This window comes from Struthio camelus, chromosome 1, assembly GCF_040807025.1.
Source record: "Struthio camelus isolate bStrCam1 chromosome 1, bStrCam1.hap1, whole genome shotgun sequence".
NCBI classification, from domain to species: Eukaryota; Metazoa; Chordata; class Aves; order Struthioniformes; family Struthionidae; genus Struthio; species Struthio camelus.
Genome location: NC_090942.1, coordinates 130,626,958 through 130,647,966, shown reverse-complemented (window position 1 = coordinate 130,647,966; position 21,009 = coordinate 130,626,958). Strand labels below are relative to the sequence as shown.

The following is a 21,009-nucleotide window of genomic DNA, read 5'->3' as shown; positions in this document are numbered from 1 at the left end:
AATACTTAGCACCGCTCCATCCTGGGTTAGTGTGGTACTGTCTCTGAGCGTTTTGAAGATCTCTAAAAACTAGCCATTTTATTTATTGAGCTTAACTCTTCTTGTGCAGAGTGTAAAACTGGGAAATACCATCAACCTTGGAACCCGAGGAGACTGAAGAGATATTAGTCTTACTGTCTGCGTTCATTCGATGGCACACAGGAGCCAGAAAAATCACAAACTCCATAGCAGCCTCCTAACAAAATGAAATGTCCATTCTTTAGCACTTTTTGCCCAGAAGCCAAACACAGAGCTGCTTCCCAGGGAGCAGATGCAGCCAGAATCTTACTGAACATCTTGAATTCAAATTGGCATCCCCTAAACTTACCACAGCCAGCCACGACTCGTCCCTCCCCTTGCATCCTGCACTGCGAGTCGCACGACTGCTACTGGAAAGGTCCAGCTTCAGGGTCCGTCAAACAACTCAGTGTATTTCATTAGTATGAAACTGTTTCTTTCTCAAGATTTACTTTTTCCTCAGAAATGTACAAGACAAATGTTAAACACAGAATTTCTTTGCCTGGTTAGTTAGTCATCATCAAAGACAACACAGACCTAAATTTCACAGTTACGTTTGTTCCACAAAATTAAAAGTTAAAAAGTAGTGGAAAATAAAAGGAGAGGCCTGAAAATACAGACACTAAGAAAAAACCCTGTAGGCATTGATTTCACATGACACAGATGCTAGCATGCCATGCAAAGTCTCCTGTTGCGCTATTCTTAATCTTTATAAAAATATATAGAAGTTCACAAGAATGTTCTTCTCTTAAGGAGCAGGGTATCTTTTCTATATATAATCCACTGTTTTTAAAATTGGAACTACCAGACAAAGCTGAAAGGCTGCATCAGCTATACTAATAAATACTCATAAATGGGTCTGCTCAAATTACTAAACTTTTTTCCACTTTAGTTGCCAGTAAAAAAAAAAAAAATACACACACACACACACACAAATTAATTCAACCAGGCTCTGGGTTGAACCTAACTTAGTTCCACTTTGTATTTCTTACCAAAACAAACATTCTCAGATTCTCTTCATTGGCCATAATGGTCCATCCAGCTGAAACACTGAAATTCAAATTCATTGCATGTCCTGTTCAGGGAGGTACTCTGAATGAAGACTTCACATCTTTTAGGTAACAACTTAACCCTGAATTCAGGAGTTTACTAAAGAATAGCTTCCAGTTAACCCTGTTAGATCAAGTAGTTTGATCTAATTAAGTAGTCATGGAAAGCAAGAGAGCAGGTAACATTTTTTAACTGAATGCACAAGACGACAGAGCAGAGAGACACATTCACCATAACACGGTATTTAGAGTACTGGAAATGGAAGGGTGTCTTCAGCACGGCTGAGAGCATGTCATGCCAGAACAATGTTTCTGATGCACTTCTAGAAGGCTCAGAGATGCAATTTCAAACCTTCTCTGCTAGGAGAAGATGAAGCAGCAGGTTGCATGTTTTCCCTCTTTCATCCATTTTTCTATACACAGTTTCAGCAGAAACTGTGCATGTCTGAATATGTAAATGAGGGCAAGCTTATTTCAGCACTAGCGCAACACAGAACAGATGTTATTAAATGATTATGAATAGGGATGTTACGGTTATCTCCATGTGATATAGCTATTTAGTCTTTGCAACTATGATAGTACAGAAGTCTCTGTCACATCCATGTATTGGAGAATCACATATTGTAGAAACACATGACAAGACATGTTGTCTGTTCCCCAGACCCTCAAAACTTTAATTTGACAGGATCATGAAAAGGAATCAAGAAACGAAAGATAAAATAAAAGTAAACCCACCAAGTTACATAAAGTAGTGATTCCACGTAAAATAAGGGCTAGAGAGTAGAAAAGCATAGCACAGTAGATTGCTCGATTTCTTAATTTTAGGTAGGAAGAAGACAAAGTAGCTATCAACACAATCTACGCATTGTTACAGAAATTGTTTTCCAGTCCCCTGCAGACGGACAAACAAGCACTGCAAAGAGTGATTCCTTTAATCTCTGTTCTGCAGGTCTGCAACTTTCACTGCAAAGCATACTGTCAGGCCTTGTCTAGCAAAGAGCTGGTTAAAATATTCATTTCTTAGGAACAGTTATTGTTCATAGTTTCTATTTGTTTGGCATTCATCAAAAGCTTTTCCCTTCTTCTTCTCCCTTCCCTCCACAGGAGGGGTTCATTTTCTTAGACCTACTGTCTAGACTGGGATCATTCTTATATAACCAAAACCACCACCAAACATTTAAGCACCGTTGCTTAGGTTACCTTACACCTAGATAATTAAAGTTATTGCTACGCAGAAAAGCATGTGTGAAACAGGAACATTTTCTTTTCAAAAGAACTGCTATAATTAACAATCTACACCACTGGCAAGAGGGTCCGCATCCGTGCGTTGTCACCCCCACGAGAACCATAAAACTCCTCTGTCTCTCATAACCCTTCCTTCCCTGTATGAAGTTTAGCTACTACTACTAATAGCTAGAATAGTCTAAAACAATCTAAAATCATATGCTGTAGCTTAGCTTTGGACTTGACTCCTGCATAGGATTCCCTAGTTTGGGCAGCTGTATTTTAAGGACACCAGACCTTGTTCTCCTAGGTTGGTGCGAGGCAATCCCAGGCCGTCTTTCTCATCCAACCCAAATGCCTAAAGCTGCTTCTCACCTTACCCTGCCCGACACAGTCTTTTCTTTCCTCCAACATTGCCGAGGTCTCTCTGCTGGCTGTGCCGGAGGCTGCCCTGGCCTAGGACGGTGCTAAATGCAGCAGCAGCTTCCAGTTGGCTGCTGGACCAGAGCCGAGGAAATCGGAGGAGCCCTAATTAACCTTCTGCAGGCTGCTGCTGCAGGGAACTCATTGACTGAAACATAAAAACCATGGAGGTGGTTTAATATCAAAGCAGAGATCTTGTTAATCATTGTCTCCCTAGGTAATCTGGAGCACAGGAGAAAAACTTGTATGTTTTGCAAAAAGATTAGAGCTTGTACAAAGGAATATAAACAGTCCTCACAAAGTGCTCATGAGAAGAAGTCTTCTACAAGGAAACCTGTTATATCCTTCTATAATTTGGAGCTGTTACTACCAAATAGCCTTTATATTGAGAGATATGAATTTCCTTCAGGCTTAAGTGGTTTTTGATAATCTGGGATTAGGAAAAAAATAGAGTGGAAGAAAAAAAAAAAAAAGGCTTTTACAAAGGATAAATTGATAAAATCACAGGCAAAATCCTGATTCTGCTGAGGTCAAAGGCAAAACTGCACTGGAAATTGATTTTGCTTCAGGATCACAAGTCATCTGCTCTATTTAGTGTCGCATTGTGGAGAAAGATAGCTGTTCATTTATACTGTGCTCAAGAGCCCTTGCTGAACACTGAGAGCATATCGCTACACTTTCCTATAAATGTTTAAAAATAAAGCTATTCCATAATCTTGCATATTTTTCTCATTTTTTTGTGTAATTTTATATATATGTGTGTATATACACATAATTTTAATATATTTTTTGTCATAAGGCTGGGGGGGAGGAGTTTTATGTTTCTAAACCATAAAATTCAATTTTAATCAACTTGCTTCCCAGTTTTTATATTCCTGTCTTATACTTTTTCTTGACAGTTATCAGTGTTATCAAGTAATATCAGAGCCTACCAAGAAAGTACACAGCTCTTGAAACAGAATTTTCTTAAAAATTACAAGCTACAGTAACATTTTCACTTTTTTCTTCCCTAAAACAAAAGGAAAATAGGTTATTATTATTATAGCATATTGCTATCCCTCAAAATATCTTAAGCAACCCCAAAATTTTACTCCCTACATCAGTTCACTGTAATTTTTCCATTTTCAAATCTATTACACATTTACAGCTCGGGCTACCTGAGGATACTACACATAAACCTAACAGGAATGTGTCTATACAGGCTAATGTGTTGTTTGTAGTAGTGAAAAACTGCTTCCTTAGGTCAAGAAATCAAAATGTATCAATTTAGCTACACTGTTAAAATTAAATACCAAAAAACTACATATCTGTTACAAGGGTTTTTATCCACCCCAGAGCTGGAGCATGACAAATGATATGTTAGTCAGCTTTTATGGCTCTTCCCACCGTAATCTACCTGAACTCTGATGTATACATATATGAGAAATAAATCTTTGGAGCCAAGGGTATTTTCAGAAGGAGTAATATACCAAAAATTTAAGATGTAACAAAGATTTGTTAGAACCACATTCCTCCCAAAATTACTTCACCTTAATAATAATACACATTCTGGCTAAGCTGTTCAAGAATGTACAAGTACTGCTATTATTGTAGCAGTACGATGGCTACTTGGTTGAATGGAGATAAAAAGCAGTTTCTGCCTTAGAAGACCATACATATTGAACTTAAACTGTGCACATAGGAACTAAAGATATTATCAGATACAGTATAATGTACTGAAGCTTCTCCAGTTGTCAGCTGGTGCTGTGGTAAAGTAAAAGAAACGTTATTAAATCCCTATCTCCATGCAAACCCACTCTCATAGAATAGTAAGACTTCCCAGGGCACCAAACTACCAAAGGAACCCAACCTTATCTACAGACAGCTGTCAGAAAACCATACGATACAAATATTACCACCTACTGGATGCAATTATTTCTGATAATTTTATAAACCACAGTTTCTCTGAGTTTATAATCCCAAGTACATTGTTGCTATAAATTAATGTTTGCACAGAGTTTGGATAACATAACAATTATGCAAGCTATATAATCAGTACAAAATGTTCCAGCTCATACTTTCTCTTGAGCAACTTCTCTATTGCCGCTTGCTTCTTCAGACATGGGAAAGCTCTTGAGCAGACTTCCACTGACTTCCTTTGGGCAGGCCTTACTGCCGCTCTCTTCTCCTGCCCTGCAGTTCTTCCTTGCTCCCAATTCTTTGACCCCGTCACAACATTTTTTTTCCCTTTCCTTTCTTTTTTTTCTTTACGAGGAAGCATCTGGAGCAGTTTTGGGGGGAAATAGGCCACAGAAGCACTATTTTGTAACTGCGGTTACAGTCACCATCGCGGCCTCTTTGCTCCCCTAAACTTTTGCTGCTGTCGTTCACACGCTGCTTCTCAAAAGCATTAGTTTACTTTTTCTACAGTTTTCTATGCCAACTAAGATAAGGACAAGGGTATTCAGGCACTCTTAAAGTATGTCTGTGTTTGCATTCAACTGCCTTGGCGAGGTGCATTTTAATAAGCCAGACTCCTTGCAAAGAGGGAGCTTGAGGCTGGGCTGTGTTAGATGCTGGGAAGCCCCAAAGGCTCGACCTCATCCAAGGGCTCCTCCCGCCGCTGGGGAACGGCGAACCAGCAGCAAACCTCTGCCCATTTGGTTAGTGTTGTGCCGCACTAGAGCCGAGGAAGGCACAGCAGTTTTTCCCCTAACCTTCAGTTTGCAACATAGCCTTTTTTTTTCCTGTATGTATGTGGAAATACAGAACCTATCACCCCTTCCCTGGTTTTTGGTCTTATTTTCTCCCTGTCTTCTGATCTTACTCTTTTGCCTGAAATTCCTGTCCATTTTGTATTCCCATTTTGTAGTCTGACCATAACTACACAAAAACAAGATTGTCCACAACAAAATTAGCGCTAACGTTGCTGTTCCGTTTTATAGCTGGGAGAAAACTTCAGTAAAATTAATTTAGTTCAAAATGATTTATTAAACCAGCAAAAAAGATAATACTGCAACAGCAAAAGCATCCATTTACATTCAGGAACTATACTACTCTGCTTTTGCTTCAGAATATATACTTATTTCCATTGACCAGCACCATTACTCTGACTGTACAAAGTCTAAACTTTCCCAAGCAAGTAAAAATATGAATGATCACACTTACAAACATCCAAAAAACAGTAAGTAGTGCACTTCCAGCAGCACATTACTGACCCATTCTGGAGCACTACTTTGGTACCAAATCACCACAATTTGTCTCAAACATTGTTTTACAGCATTTCTTCAGGTACAATACTGCTTCGCTTGTGAAATCTTATGTGATTACATTGAGATGTACAGCTGCAGGATGCAGTAAAATAAAACCTTCTTAACATACATCTCACTGGTAAGGCTTAATTCAATTAAAGTGACCATTAAGATCAGTGCAAATTGAATTCCTCTATCTCAGACTTGTTGATAATCTCTTGACACAGACCAATAAATATGAGGTCTCCAAGCAGAACGAGTTATGGTGCTCAATTAAATACTATCCCCACTGCTCCTCTCCCTTCTCCTCACCTCCAGAACTTAAGAGGAATTATGCAATTATTTGCCCTAGAATATTTGTCAAAGATTTGCTGTTTTGATCTCAGTTACCTAGACAGTCCTGAGTCTGTCGACAGAAAAGAAGTTACAAATGTTCAGTATGACAATATAAACTGCCATATCATCTGAGATTTGTACTCTAGAACAGCCACCTGTTCAGTTACGTTTACACAAAAATCAATACAGACACTGGACCTGAATCCAAGGACAGAAAAGGGTAATGAAGAACTCAATCAGAAAACTAATCTATTATTCAGATTCTTTTTCTTTAAATAGAAAGGAATAATACCGAGGTAAAAGTAGCTCTTTCCCTCGTACTCTTCCTATTTTTGTTTTTTCTTTCCAGATGATGGGAACAGTTATTTTTCTACTCCAAGAAAATAGGTTATAGAAATAGCAAACAAGGTTTATACATAGAGTTCTAGGAAAACGATTACTCTGAAATCACTGAATACTAGTTATCGTTAAAAATAAAAACATATGTGAGAAATGATGCAAATAGGAATGAATTCCATGATTTTCATAACCATTGAGATTTTCATCCAATGCTACTGAAGTCAGGAGAAAGTTTTATCTACAAATTCAATCTGAACTTGGTCTAACTTCCTTCTGTTTGCAGTCCCCTTTCAGAAACATGTGTTTGGAATTCAAGGATTGGCATTTATCTATAATGGATCAGCTCATAGATAAATCCAATGATATAATTGGATATAATTTCATCTCTACATTTTCAGATTAACTGATTATGAGATGAATACAAAATTCAAATCCTGCTGTTTGTCTGCACAACCCCTTTCCTTTATTTACAACACCGCTACTATACCATTTTTTAAATGACCCACAGATCAATATAGCTGCTGTTTAAAACAGACACAGGACTTACTACCTAAAAATACCTATGTAAATATAAATCTGTACTAGTGATCAGCAATCAGTCTAGCCAAAAAAAGATAAAATGATTACAAGATGAAGTTGCACAAGTTCAGACTAGAAATTCCAAATTTTGTAGAGTGAACACCTTCAAATAAGTATTTATGCTGTAGTATACTCTCCAGATCTTGAAACCATGATTTCATAAATTTCTGAGGGGGGGGGGGGGAAGCTCTAAGTCTAGCTTAAAACTATGGATTTGGTGCAAAAGCTACCAGATGTGTTACAAAGCAGTTAGTCTAATCTTAGTGGTCCATTTTAACCCTAAGGAATCAGTTTTCTTATAGTTTTCAATTGACTTTGGGTCACATCTTTTTCCTCTCTGCATACATAAAGAATTTACAGAATAGTAATTACCTAATTCCTAAATAACCTAAGATTGATTGAGGTCAATTTACTTTCAGGCTGAATGTATATGATTCTAATTAAGAAAGATTCTTAGAATTTTTGAGAGATGCTCCCAGATCTAGAATAAGAATCAGCATTTTAGCATCTATAAAATAGCATAAGCACATTAAAAAAAAAAAAGATATATACTCAAATATCCTAAGCATAAAACTTTACTATGGGATATTCTTTTTTATGGAATATTTCTAATGATATCATCCACAACAAACATAGCTTACTCTCAGATACATCTTTATTAATCCTGTAGAATACAAAACATGTTAATGACTCACTAAACTTGACAGCTAGAAAGACTCCCCCACATATATAGTACAATTAAGATGCAACAATAAAACAACTAACAGAAGGGGATTGCAGTTTTATGGCCACTTCAAGCTTTAGTACCCCTAATAGCTCTTTTTCGTTGTAACATTCACATATCTCAGCATAAAACTTCCTGGAGAATCCTACTCCAGTCAAGAAGCGTTGATAGAAAAAAATAATATGGAAGGCTGCCTGCAATTTAATGAAAACTAAATGTAACACTACTGAACAGGCAGAAGGTAAAGTATTAAAAAGAACACATAAAACCAGCAGGAACTGTATTTTCCTTGGTTTGCCATCTAAATATATGGGTTTTTTTTCTTTTCTAAAATTAGTTTGTAAATCTATATTAATCTAATTACACATTTAGATCCATATCATTCAATGGCCTATCTACTATGTACTTGATGTTAAGCATACGAGTGATGTTATTGAATTCAAAGTCAAATATGTGTGTAAATAATTGTACAGCTAGGACTTAAGACATGGCTACATTTATATTTACAAATATGAACTCTGCTCCTCTACCCAGCTCTATAGGCAGTTTGGTAAATGCTCTCTGAACATGCAGAAAACAAGCACAGGTAGCTAGCTATAAGATAACTTGATAAATTGTTAATCACACACAACCACTTTGGAGCTTTTTCTTACTGTTTTTCACTGATCTAAAATAACAAGAACATCTACAAGTAAGAAGGACAATCTTACATTTCTTTCTTTTATAAGAAGAGATTCTAGCTGTAAATGGACACATAAATCTTCACTACTAAGTAGGTCATATGATGCAAATAAACTTTCCAGTCATAGCCATTGTAATGCTGACATATTGCTCCAACCAACCCTTCTAAGTTTCTCCTCAACTCTTCTAAGTTTCTACTTGAAAACTATACTGCGCATTAACAAAATAAAGCTTCTTCTCTGCTCTTCTGTGTTTTTTTCTCCATTCTCCTCCACTGCACTCTTCAACAGCTATTTTAACTTCTTTTAGGCAGACACTCTCAGTATTTTTCCATCCTTACCTAGGACCAGATGCAGAAGAGGGCACGGGCACCGCAGCAGTGGCTGCCCACACCAGGAGTGAGGAGGGGATGGGCGACATGCTCACACCTGCTCTACAGCCTGCCGGCTATAAATGCTGCCATACCCCACATTTCTTTCTTACCCGTGCTGGCAAAGACAGTCTAGAGAGCGGTGATCTTGGGGAAATGCTCTAATTCAGGGAGAACAGGAACGGATCATAAATGCATGTACGCGGCTTGTTTTCTTACCTAAATTAGCACAGCCTCAGAGCACCTGGGCAGACTAATGAATTGTATAGACAAAGAAATACTCAGATAAAGAAACTCTCATTTTTTCCCCCCTTTCCCTGTTTCAAAATATTCTCTGCCTTCCAACGTGTACACGCAGACCGCAGGTCATAACTCTCCATAAAAGGAAGACTCAGCCGTGTCCTTGCCCCAGTCCTCTGTACACACGTACTCCGTACTGTGCTTAGATCGACTGGCAAATGGAAATGAGAATGTCATTTTAACTAGAAACAAACTTACCTGAAGATCTCTCAGCATACCAAATGATTCCCTTTTAAGTGGATCAATGCCTGGTGTACTGTAACTGTCAACCCCCTCCCCCCCCACCCCGGCACATTTCTGGATAATACTGACTGAAGTAAATATACCAGGCATTAAAGAATATTACCATCTTAACAGCCTCTCTCTTCCCAAGAGCTACAAGTATTGACCAGGCCAAAAAGAAAATAATTGCAGGCACTGACAGCTCACTTTCTTCTTCAAACTAGGGCATATATTAAACAGGTTTTTAAGCACCTTTGGCAGACTGTCAGCATTAACTGACTTCCACTGCTTGCCTTAAAGAACACGAGAGAGAAAAATTGCTGTTCCTTTCTATAAAGCCTGACTCCTTACTATTGAAGTGAACAGAAGGGTGCCAACTTTGTTATTTATTTATATTTTCCTTGGAATGAAGCTAGTATCTTGGCAATTGATTTCTGCAAAATAACAGTATGTGGAAATATCAGATTGAAAAGTTTCCATTAATTTAAGAGTTGCTTTCTCCCTGTCAGGAGAGTACAGGACACCCTGGAACTTGGAACCTTTCCTACCAAAAGACTTTGCTGAAGCAGCTGCATCTCCACACAAATTATTTTGTTTTAACAAACAAAAAATAACTAATTTAATTTTCACGATTTCTTTTCAGCCAGCTTTGTTTACCTGTTTTTTTTTTTTTTTTTCAGAAAGCCACTTAGCCTTGAGCTATCGTTGCCATAGTGTCATTTTTCCCCCTCTTGTTAGGATAAACCACAGTACAGGCAATGAAAGTAAACAAAATCTCAGTAACGCTCTGTATTAATGTTTTTAAACAAACATTTGTAACATATTTAAGGATTTGTTAAGCATTTTGATTTTTTGGGGGGGGAGAAGAAGATGGCACTAAATTAAACTGATATCTTCCTTTCAGAAGATAACTGAACTTTTAGACAAAGAAATGAAACGGATTTAGTTTCTCTGAATGTCAGCATTTGACAGTGCCTCAAGTACCTAAATTCCAGTTGACTAGACTTCACCAGCAGAAGGTAGCTTGAAAAAAGACAAGTTTAATCCAAGTCTACCTTGAGAAGATAGGAATTCAAAAAAGAATCATAAGATCAGTAAGCCCAAGGGGAAATGCCAGTTAGTGAGCTGAAAGGGAATCACTCCCTGATAGTAGTCGGGAAACTATATGGGTAGTTTTAAAAAAGTGGTTCCAGGACAGACGCATTAATAATCCTTGCACAAAATGTTGATGCCAATGAAATCTGAAAATGACAAAAAATTAGGAATCGCTGTCAAGAAGGACAGAGATTGCAACATCACACAAAAACACCTGGGCAACCTTGAGGGCTGCATTAACAGAAATACACACATTTCACACATACATGTGTGAAATTAAATAGCAAAAAATAAAGAACCAAAGAATAAAGAATTTCTGCTATATATTGTGCAATTAAGAAATATTTGAGTGCCTTAAGGGCAGACCCAGACATAACAGTGGAGAGAGGCTATAAAGAAGAGAAATGTAATAATTAAATATATCAGGTGATATATTTTCATGTTAGATAGACAGTGAAATATTAATATCATTAAACAAGGAACTAGTGCAGCCATACCTAGAATGCATTGCACAGCCCTGGCAGGTGCAAGAAGCGTGAAGTCCTGCACACGCATGGTGGGACTGCTGCTGGGTGAAAGGAGGCTAACCAAAGCACTGTAAAGTTAGGAGCTAAGGATTCTTTATCTCGTTGCTGTCCGAGTCAAGCAGACAGCAGGCCAGCTCTGACCTACGTAGCTACAGGAATAGAAGGTGAAAAGCAGCGTGTTTCAGCTCACACGTGCTGTTTTGCTGATGCATCCCAACGGGCTCCAGGCTGAGTCCGTCTCACACCCAGGGACTGGGGGCAGACTGGCTGCCGGTGCCCAGCAATGTCTCCGTAGCCTTCGAGGGGTTGTCAGGTTTAGTTTAGAAAAATGGATGAAAGGTGATACTGTTCCTCTGTGCACCTGGGAATAAACAGCAGAGCAGGAAGTAGAACATTTAAGCTAAAAACATGTTGTCCTAGAAGGACTAGATGTAAACGGCTTACGAAGATGTGTAGACTGACATTTCAAAGACAGTTTGTAACCAACAGAGCAGGGCGCTCTGGGAAAAGCCTTCTAATAGGGTTACCAGAGGCAAAAAACTGACTTCTCTTAAGGTAGAGAGTTTATGAAGTACCTTGCTTACCTGCAGTACCACAGGGCTAGGGTTCAATGACCCAGGTCTGCTAGGCTTGAGTAGCAGCTTCCCATTCCTCCCAAAATATTAGTACTACTTTTAACACTAGACACTGCTGTCATCTCATGATAGATATCTAATCCTATAGTCTGAAATGGTCACCATTCCTCACAAACCTGGTGCGTATGTATATACGTATGTGTGTATACACAAATGCAGAGATGCACAGAGCTGGCAGAAATGCAGAAAGCTCTGGACTGCGTGTATGTAAGCAAACAGAAAACTGGAGCTGTGAATATTACCCAGTGAACTGATACTGTGGAACAGAAAAAGCTCCACAAGCCATTCTCCCAGCAGAGATTACTGCATGATATGCTGCTTACAGTAAGTGCCAGCATGCGAAATGGAGATGATTTACAGTCAGGACAGTGAATTCCTATACCTCAAATCAACTACTGCTTTCTGAATACATTAATACCTACTCTGTATACCTTTACAATAACCAACTGTTGACTTTCCAGATGTTAAAATAAATTTTAAAAATCTATTTTTAACTTGAATCCATTTGTATATGGGTGACTGGCCTGAACGGCATCGCATTTAGGATTTTCATGGCCTGAGAAACTGAGAAATGTTTGTCAGTCTCTTCTATCGGAAGGCACTTTTCTGAGTTTTCCCTTGTTTTAGTTTACCTTGCCAAGAAGTTATGCTGACTGCATGACATATGCACATACACTTCCTCAGTCATTTCTATTATCAAATGACTATTTTCATTTAATTTTTCAAAATAAAATACTGCATAGTTTTAGTATTATATTTCTTTACAACCAGGGTCAGCCCTTCTCTCTCTAGTCCAATACATCTGCTAAAAATCTAATACTCTTTCACCTTTACCATAGGTCATGAAATTGTTTTATTATTATATTACACATTTATTCTACAGATCAGATTTATTTCTAAAACTCTCAAATAATTGTGTCCTCTTTCTTCTACTCTCCTGGCAGAACTGAAATATCAGGATAATACAGGTCTGTATTGCTACAGGTTTTAAATGTGGTAAGTCTCATTTCTCTCTTCACAGATGTTCATGAAATGCCCTGCCACATGCAGGTTTGTGAGAGCAGAAGCTCATTAAAGCACAAGCGCAACAACTTGCAAGCTCCAGCCCTTAACTAAGGATCCTCAAACTCAGGTATTACATACAGCTTAGATATTATCATTTGCTAAAGCATACATGTATTTTCCACCTTTGGCCCAGGGAGGAGTTTAATGATTCCCTGATTATTATTCTTTTTAATCTACAGTATTTATACTTGTACTCTTTAGAATTGCAGAAATGCATCCTGGTTTGGATCAGAGGGACAGATCAGATCATCTCTTTAAGTCCCTTCCAGTTGTATCCTGTATTATTCTCTTAATATATTTACATTTTTCCATGGCTGGCTTCCATTATTTCTAAATCTCCAACGTATTAGAAGAGATGTTTTTCTTTTCGGATATATACGGGCCAAGGAACTTCATTTCATCACCACCACAGACAGCAAAAGCAGGAATGGAAACACAGTGTTGCGAAAGGTAGATGCAAATAAAACACTTGCCAGACGTATTTTCGGCGTATTTACAGTAATACAGTGTCCATTTTTGCTTTCATACAGATTTTATGACAGCAATACACAATTTCTTCTGACAAAAATTCCTTCTCTCATCCAAATTCTTCATTGTGAAATCCATTAAAGCTGGTCACCAGCTTGTCAGATGCTTAAAACCAAGCTTTTACAGTAATCAGTCAATGTCTTGAAATCAGTTATGGGTAATCTAAAAATATTTTAAATTAAATGTACCATTACTACTTAGTCCAATTACTTAAATTGATGTTATAAAACATTAAAAAGTTGGTGGAAAGTCTGAATCAATTTTATTTAACTATGCTTTATTAAATAAATAACTATTTTTAAAAGTTTCAGAAAGGCAAAAGTGAATATTCCACCCTATTGCAAATTTATTTATTTTTAAGTAACATCTTCAACCACAAGGGCACACACACACGTACGAGCAGGACACAGAAATGCCACTGACAGTCAAACAGAGACATGAAGAGAGTGGAGAGGATCACAAAAAGTTGAGCTTAGAATTTCTTTAAATTTTCACTTTAATCCTCCTCAAGATTTAGAAGACGCCAGGGACAACTGCTTTATAAAGCAAAGGCATTTAACTAACAGCCAAACTAATGTTTTTATCAGCAATGTATAAATCCTCTGTCAATAATCAGACTTTATTTCTGGTAACTGATAAAGTTCATCGAGCCTTTTGAGCTCCACATGGGAATTAACCTACACAATGCAGTTTCATTACCCTGTAATGAACTCAAAAAGTAAATTTCTGTAAAATATTTGCAAATAGTATTTTCTGGTTCTTCCTGAGTGACAGCTACACAGACCAGCTTTTTTCATCAGTTGCTTTACGTCTTGAGCACAAAAGATTTTAAACTTTGTATTTAAGAAACCGTTGAGGATGAATTCATTTTAAACTATACCACTTATCTCCCAATACAATGACTGATCATTCCATCTTTATCCAGGCACAACTCTTCTTGATGTCACGGCAAAGGCTTTTCAAAGGCTGCGTGATCAGCTTTATGCAGAACAAAAATAAGAAAGGCTTTCTGCAGAGTGCTGTCAAGCCTTCACTAGTGCCAGAAAATCTGCTACATCTTGTTCTTTACCATTATAATTTATAAAGGTACAACTTCTGCTTTGTCTTCCAAATATAGCCAATAGTTTACCATAAAGGGTTTTCCTCTTTTCCACAGTCCCTCTTCTTTTTCCTAGACATTCTACCTAAATATTTCCTTTTATGTCTTCTCCTTATTTCATTTGCTCCTGACTGTTGGTAAGTAATTGGCAACTTCTTTCAAATACAAAGTACAAAGAAATAAATTACCAATATATTAAAAATATAGCCATACTTAAATTTCCTTGCATATCCTAATAATTTAAATATCACTTAAAACGTAATTCAATATTTCAAGTATTTAACTGCTACAGTATCAAAAAATCTTCATTAGTTAAGGATTGTATATGGTAGCAAGAAGGAAAAGCAGTAAGAGAATTAATAGGTATGCAGGTTGGTGTCCAAAATCACTGTGTGTGTGATATCTCCACACTGCTTGAGTCATTCTTCCTTGAGACAATCAATGTAGATTTTTAAAATATATTAAATATTTCTTTTAAGATAAAAATGAAGAATAAAGTATGAAGAAATACTACATTAGTGTGTCATGCTTAACCTCTGAAACTGGAGGAATGAAATTATGTATAAAGTTGGCACTGTAAAGAACTACATAACTAATAAATTGTAAAGTTCCTTCAGTTCACTGCTCTGTCAGTTGACCACTCCAACTGTAAAACCTAAAACTCTCTAATTATTTCACTTTGTTGTCTTGGTTGCCTTTTTTATTTGTCAGCTAGGTTTCTTATTTCTACAACAAATTCCTGAGTTAAGCAGCTTAAGCTGTGATTCAGAAGACAAAATCTGTAAGTAAAATTAAATGTGGGATTAAATCTAGGCTTCGACTCCAGAAATTGAAGAAAATTCGCATCAATATCTAAATTTTTCCCATTTGTATCCACCTGTGACATATATATGTTCTCCGTACAGAAGAAGATGGGGTCTGACCCAGTGCTAATTTATCAGGGGAAATCTTTGACTTGGCTTAAAGAAATTTCAGCTTGGATCAGTTATTACCCACTGTAAAAGGTCATGTTATAGCTTACAGACAACTGAAAGGATTACTCCTAATTAATTTTTTTGTACCACAGAGTGAAATATTTCCTTGGATATCAAATACCATGAAATAGGATTTATTTCAAAACACACTGTATACATTTGCCCATTTGTCTTTCCTGCATTTACTGTCAACAGTGATTTATTTCACTGTATACTCCTTCCAGGATTAATTATATAAAGGAAATCCAAGATTAATTACGTTAAGAAAATGGCTAGATTACTGTTCACTATCTGTCCATCTTCCACTACATGCTGATATTTTTATCCAGTAGAAATATACAGAGCAAACATGCTACTGTCAGTTGATCCCAAAAATATTTTGACTTAAGATTTTGGATCAAGGAAAAATAATAATGAAAAAACTTAAATCTTCCTATGCCAGATTTATGCTGTAAATTTTAGGACTGATATTTTCAGTGAGATTAGGAATTTATTTGTTCCTGAAACCTGAAAAAAAAAAAAATTCCTTGCCTGAGGTTGGTGTTGGTCTTCTGTGTAAAGATTTAGGTGAGTTTTACATCTGCAAAGATACCTACTCCCTTCCCAGTTGGGAATGGGCATGTTAATTTGCTATTCTGCATGCTGTTTTTATCTTTACTATGAATTCCATTCAAAGCCTTTTTATTGTTTCAGTACATGTCTCCAGTTGCTATAAATACTTTGATTTTTTTCTAGTATTTTTGCCCCATATTGCTATGTTAATTCTAAGATAAAATTACTAATATCTCACCTCATTTCTTTCAATACATTTTGTAAAGATTTTAAGTACTTTTTTCTGTTCTACTGCAATCAGATAACATTAACTGAGAAGTTCATGAAGTTCATCTTCACTGCTACATAAAGCGCTAATAATATTTGCTTTTACTGTCCTATCGTGTTTGCCTAATTAATCTGCAGTTCTATTCTACTTTGAATGTTAGGCTTCCTTGTATGTTCCTAGGACTGAATCCTCTGAATCGTTTCTATTTGTTACAGTCTCTCCCTCACAGAGAATATTTTTAAGGTTCTTAAACTCTTTTGGATACAGTAAATTATGCTTTATATATCACCAGTTCTACTAAAAGAACTGCTTCTACTCAATAGCCTCTTTGCAATGTTTAGATACATTATATGAAAGAGACAAAAAAACCTAGATTTTATACATCTTTGTAAGGCTAATGTAAACCATTTATTGCTTTTGGAACACAATGTCCTCCAGGGAGTATCACAAACAACGAGGATGTCCTTGAGTCATTTGATTTTGCATTTAGAATTTTGAGTGAGTTGAAATAAGCATAAAATCACGTTCAGTAATACATCTCCTCATCAGCTGTGGATATACAGAATCTCTTGTGTGCTGCTTATTCTAGCAAAAACTTGGGAATAACTTACATTCAAGAAAAGAGTTTAAAAGAGGCACACTTTGGATGATAGATTGATATGCTTATTTTCTGTTCCTTTTAAACTTGCAATTTTGATGTCACCTGTGAGAGCTAATGCAAAGCATTTTTTTTTCCTTATTTTAATTTGCATTAATCCCTTTCTTCAATCTGTGATCCTTCTTGAGCAAATACTCTTTTTTTTTTTTTTTTAATTGAGGAAACAAGGTCCAATTGGAACTAAATCAGAGTTCACACTTTTTCAATTATGATATACCTCTGGATTTGAACCTAAAGTTACATTTTCAAAAGCCTTTACATGACCTAGGAACTCAAATCTTGCTTTCTCTTTAAGTGTTTCAGCAGTCTGGTGTAGGCTAATAAACTACTTGGTTACTCTCAAAGAGGTAATATTATATCTTTGTACAAAAAAAGCAAGATAAAATGAAACACTACCCGCACATAGCATAACTTAATAAAATAGACGTTGTTATACAGGGCCACACAAACACTAGGACTGATTTGACCAAATGCAGACCAATATCTACCCCTAACTAGTCATCCAAAGCTCCAATTAAAAGCACTGGAAAGGCACAAACACAGGTAGTTCAGGATTGATCTCTCTTTGTAAATCTGTATCTGTATTAGTCATCTAGGCTCCCTTAAAAAGCCTTCATAATCTCAACCTAAAGCAGACATCTCACATTAAATGAATTGTTTCTCTAGAGTGTCTTTGAAGGGCTAAAAGGGAGCCTAGGATGACCACCCTGAAGGTATGGCTTTATATGATAGACACGTAAAGCTACGTGAGGACCACTTCACTTCACGTTCCTCATGCTAGCCAGAGCTCTACTGCTCTGGCTAGCAGCAGAAATTATAAAAAGGATCTAAGAACAGGGTATGCCTAGATGAATCCCCCCGCTCAAATCCTTCCAGCTTTCTGCAGTCTGTAGTGAAAGACTTGTCGAGCCCCAGGCACTGCGAACCACCCTTGTGTTGCTCACAGAACCTTTTCCAGTTGCTTTTCAAGTCCATTGATACTTTTGGCTTCCAAAACATTCCTTAGCAATAAATCCTGCCTTTTAATTGTGCATGGGTCAAACAAAAAAAAAAAAAAACAAGCAAAGACAAGCTCCCTTTGTTCCAAATCTGTTGCTTGATTTCTGCTCTTAAGGGTCTTCTCATTCTGGTGCTATGAGGAAGAGCAGACCCTACAAATCCTAAGGCACTAGAAGCAGAGGGGACTTCTCCCAGCATCCTCTGCGTGCACTCGTTGCTGCTTTCCATTCCCAGAGGTAGAAGCATTTCATCAGGGTTTTGTGCAGAATTATTATAAAATTTAATTTGAGAATTTGATATTAAATGCCATTCTACACTGTAAATCAGCTTCTCCTGTTAAACAGTTAATTTATGTTATTGAGTTACTATGTCCTAAAGGCAGCAGCACCTGAAAGCTTGTAAAATTGATTGAAATGTAAAAGATAGAAATAAATAGTATGAAACTCTGTCTAAACCAGACAGAATTTCCACTCCTAATTTTTTTTAAAATTACCTCCATTATTCACACTTCATTAAGCACATATTCCAATAGTGTCCCCAGAATTGAGTAAACAGGAGGAGACTATTCTGTCTGTGTGCGTTCATGTACTGATTTATTACAGAGGGTCAATGACTATATTCTTATTTCACACGAATGTTCCTCAATACATAGGTTCCCCCCCACCCCCATTTGGTGTAGCCAGACAAAAGTCATCCTCTGTGCATTGTCTGGATGGCATACAAGGTCTAGGTTCAAATAGAATATTTAGCAAAGAAGTCCAGGGAAATTCCCTCCTAACGTAAGATTGCTGCAAGTCATCGATAAAGACAAAAAAGACCCTGTGAAACTTTTCTACTTCCATAAACCCAACAGTTGCAGTGGAAAACAGTTTGGCCAGAATATTTTAAACCAGTTTTACAGTGTAATGCAATTCACTCTGTATGTGTGGGATTCATTACAACAGGGATTAAAATGACAGTTTACTGTCATGTGAAGCATGCAGCAGGGGATTTGAGGATGAGTTCAGTTGCTGGACACTAGGCCAGCTGAATTGTACTTATTGCAGTTACATTAACACATATAGCTTTGGAAAGAAGGGGCATGGGGATTAGAGACTATCCTTCACAGAGATTTAATAATACTTTGCTCTTATCACACAGAAAAACTAAAAATGGACCTACTGGGGAATTTATAATAGTAGCGGAGAAATGGCACAATACAAATAAAAAGTAGAAATTCTTTATCATCATACAAACGCATTACTTTCATACACCACAGATGTTACACAAATGATAAGCAGATATTTTTAGGTAGACTAAATTCTAAATAATCCCACTGTTATCACTCAATATCTTTCAGATAAATTCAATGAAAATGACAGTAAGCAAGAACAAGCTCCTGAGAAAAAACCTCGCAGTCTACACATGTAAGGGGTTAAGCTACAACACAGGAAAATATTTGTAGAAGTGATATTGTAAAATCCTTAGAATTGCATTTCAGACTTTAAAAGCAACAATATTGTGGGGCTCACAGAAAATCCAGAGGAATAATGTAAAAGAAGGTGAATAATTCATGGACTCTGAAACACACATAAGACAGATGATAGGAGAGCAATGAGGCATCCAGGTGTGCTCCTGCCAAGTATAGTGACATGAGCACACTGAAAATCTGCTAGAGAAAAGCATATTCTCATCTCCATCCCACCAAAATATACAGTGAACCGGCTTCCAGAGGACATGTAACCTGTTTTAACATCACACGAATAAAAGAGACTGGCTATTAAAATGACTTAAACTGTGAAAAATAAACACTTCCTGGCTCAAGCATATATTAAAATTGACCTTAAGGTAATTGCATGGCTAGAAATAAAAAACCCTAAACCATATCCCTGCCTGTTCCTTCATTTTCCTGTGTCTCGTACCCTTACTCCCCCTTTTCATTCCCTAACACACACTTTGAGAGGTGTATTTTCAAAGTGTGGTAGTAACTTCTTTTATCCAGAAAGTAACTTATGTTACGCTGCTTGATTGTTGTTGCTCACAGTGAGGGATTAAGTACCAGTTGAGTTTCCTGTTGTAAAATAAAGCAATTAAAGCTTAAGTAAATCCTGAGAGCTCTTTTACTTGAGAAATACTAACATGTAAAAATAGGTTCTAGGCTGATATAACTGACAAACTGATGCAAAACTCACCAGAGGTAATCTGCACTTTTGGCTTGCACATTATACCCTACCTTTTAAATCCAGAGGGAGCAGTAAGACAGGTGGTTCAAACACTTAAAATACTGAGTCCATCCAGTCCACTCTGAATGATTTCTCTCCACTTCCATCTGCACAATTCATTCTGGTTTTGCCAGCTCATGAACATGTAACCCAGCATAAAAGCCTCGCTTCACAGGTAACAAGTCTTGTTTTGATCTCCTCTGAGATATTTTTATGCTTGGAAACATCCTGTCACAAGTACAACATATGTCAAAACCTTAAGATGAACCAAAAAAAAACCCAATTCAACAGATTTTGTCTGCAAATTAGGTCTGGAGATAGGAGAGAATGTGTAATTATTACTAAGAATTTCAAAGAGGGCTTTTTTGTTTTTGTTTTTGTTTTTTTGGTACATGCACATGCTTATATCTGTTCTAAAACCATTCTGCATAATTTCAGCTGCTACATAGCAGATATTTTACAGGTAAGCAGTTGCAAGAAATGAACATGCTAGAGTCCTCTGAAAACATAATGCCTCTGGCATGTGTTGAGGACACATGATATGAAAATCAACCTGTTTTGTAAACAGGGCTATGAGAAAGACCAGAAAAATTTACTAATTTAAATACATTGTTCACTCAATATAAGCTTAAATAGACAACGTGATAAGAAATACTACAGACGTACACAACTTTCATGCATCTCCCATGCTAATATATACAGGCACATTGTATATTTATATTAAATGAAAACAAAACTTACTATCATTAACTTATTTTACTAGTCATTAATATATCATTAACAAAATTGGGACAATGGAACTTTCAAAATTTTCCTGATGAATTAACCTTGGAAGAATAGAGGTTTATAAGATTTCCTCTGGAATTAATGCTGT

At 36.9% G+C, this 21,009-nt stretch overlaps 1 protein-coding gene across 7 annotated transcripts in view; it reads right to left on the bottom strand.

Moving 5' to 3' along the window:
• DMD (dystrophin) overlaps positions 1-21,009 on the bottom strand; it is a 1,217,172-nt gene that overhangs the window by 1,097,039 nt on the left and 99,124 nt on the right. The gene's annotated exons all lie outside the window — the stretch shown is intronic.